Below are 2,716 nucleotides of genomic sequence, written 5' to 3' on the forward strand. Positions count from 1 at the left end.
CCAAGATTAATAAATGATGAAGATGAAATATTTTAAGAGTACATTTTCATTGGAAATTATAAATCTATTGTTTTATTTTTTATATAAAATATAATCACCCTAAAATGTTGAAAATCCGTGTTTAAAACCAAAGGGCTTATTCATACTTGGAGAAAAAATTACTAATTATTTTTCTTAATAAACATTTTTAGAAAATCCATAAGTCAAATCAAGGATTGATTCCCCTCTTTTTATTGTACATCTTCCATGTGCTTTTAAATAACAAAAAGCAAACCAGCAAACAAAACGAAGCTCACATTCATAATGTTCACCAAAGCTTCTCAAAGCAGTTCAGCTGCTCACAGAAACAGGTTTGTCAATAGCATGCAACATCAACTACAGCCTCTTTGAACTGACAGAGATACCTCAGGAAAGAATTGAGAAAGCAAATGTATCAGGGAAGAGCAGGCTAGCTGACTGACTGGGGAAAATGGCTCCAGGGGGTTCACAGAAAAACTGAAAGGATGGGCTTTATATAGAAGGCATTTTGACACGCACAAGATCCAAACATAACTTCTGTTGCAAAGCCAGAGTTCACATTGTGTTGTCCACCTCCACAGAGACATGTGAAAGTGTGCAAAATCCTTCCTTAACTGTCAAACATCCGATTGAGTGAATTGACTGAAATGGGAGAGATTCTGCTTTTGAGTTTTTGTTAAGGAAATCAGTGGGAAAGAAGACAAAATACTTTCCATGCTTAACTGAAATGTCAGTGGGAATGCTAGAGTTATCTTAGGACTTTGGTTTCTTACAGTCAAACCAGCCAGCCACTATCTATGAACGAGCACCAGAAAGAATTCCTTTTAAAAGGAAACAGATGTATAGAGAGAGAAAGCGAAAACAAACACAAGAGTCGATATGAAAGTTTGTTGCATAAGAATAAAGAGTTTCAAATTGCCTCATAGTAAAAGACAGTTTGTGCATGATAGAAAACTGAAATCAAAATTCATAGTGCCTGGTAAGACACTTGTTATCATGATAGTCGCTTTTATAAACAGGGCCTTCTACTCCCAGCTAACAATGCACTTTTTATTAGCTGGGTGGGATGATGATGTAGTTACTAGTATTTTATGTAAATTAACTATGGGATTTCTGTCCTGGGAAGGCAAGTGGAAGCTAAGAGGTGATGCTGCTCTGAGGACTGACTTTGAGCACACCCCTTTTCAATTAGCCACACCTCAACTGTCTGTCAGGAATTCTTTGTCCAAGCCTGGTGTTTTAGTTTGGGTTTCATTGCTGTGAAGAGACACCATGACAGAGACAACTCTTATCAAGGACAACATGTAATTAGGGCTGGCTTACAGTTTCAGAGATTCAGTCTATTTTTATCATGGCAGGAAGCATGGCTGAATGCAGGCAGACATGCTGCTGGAGGAACAGAGAGTTCTACATCTTGACAGGACTATCTTCTACAAGTATCCAGGAGGAGGGTCTCTCTTCTACATTGGGTTGATTTTGAGCATAGGATCTCAAAGCTCACCCCCACAGTGAAGAATGTCCTCCAACAAGGTCGCACTTACTCCAACAAAGCCACCCCTCCTAGTAGTTCCACTTCCCATGGGCCAAGCAAATTAAGACCACCATACCTGGTGCCAAGATGCATCCTAGAATCCTTATGGTGGTTCCCAATGCCCATGTGATGGCATTCCAAGTATATACTTCTGAATTCTGGAGCATACAATAAATATATGGGGGTACCTGGTGGGGATAGAGATTTGACATCTGAGGACTGTGACATCTGCCAACTGAGTGGGCCACTATTAATCACTTCATTTATACTGCTTCCCATTTTAACAACAAAAAGGTTGGAGTGGATTAAGTTTTTAAAGTCGATTATAAAAGAAGCGTTCAACTGTGGGGGGAGTTCCACTTTATGTTTCAGTCTCTTAAGATAACTTGTAACCATTTCTGTTATCTTCAGAGATTTGCTGAGAAGGGAGAGATCAGCAGTGTTTGTTTCCTCTTCCTCCTCTTCCTTCTCCCCCTCCTCCTTCTCTCCATCCTCTTCCTCCTCTTCCTTTTTGCCCTCCTCCTTCTCCTCCCCATCCACTTACTCCTCTTTCTTCTCCCCATTCTCCTACTTCTTTCTGTTTTGAAGGAGAAAAGATCCCCTAAGTTTGAAAACTTCTGCCTGTGAGTGACAACCAAGAGAACAAAGACCCATGCCTTTCTTGGCAGTCCTTGTTCTGAAGTAAATATATATTTATTTAAGTGAAGTTCGTAAGCAAATGGCATTGAGATAAGATTCAACCATGGCAACCTTCCCTTCCTTTACACACCAAAACACAATTGGAAAATACTTTTGCTGTGTTCAAGAACTAAAATGATTCCATAGTATGCTGGGTCTAGAATAAGTGTTATCTATCTGTCTGTCTGTCTGTCTGTCTGTCTGTCTGTCTGTCTATCTCCCATATGACTATGGTCTTTATAAAGTCTGTGAAAATGTGTGATATGGTCTCCACTCCTTGATTCTACTCCCACCTTTTCATTTAGGTGGTCTGTTCTAGAGTCTTTTTTTATTTTACATGTCAATTGGGAGCAGAGAGCTGGTCATATAATGTATATATACCCACTAGGTTCATGTGGGAATTTACCCATTAAGTCAATGACACATGGTTATATCTGGATTGGGACAGTCTCCCTATATAAATCCCACAAAAACTTCATGCCCATCTGA

The sequence above is a fragment of the Grammomys surdaster genome, unplaced genomic scaffold, assembly GCF_004785775.1.
Source record: "Grammomys surdaster isolate TR1022 unplaced genomic scaffold, NIH_TR_1.0 137, whole genome shotgun sequence".
NCBI classification, from domain to species: Eukaryota; Metazoa; Chordata; class Mammalia; order Rodentia; family Muridae; genus Grammomys; species Grammomys surdaster.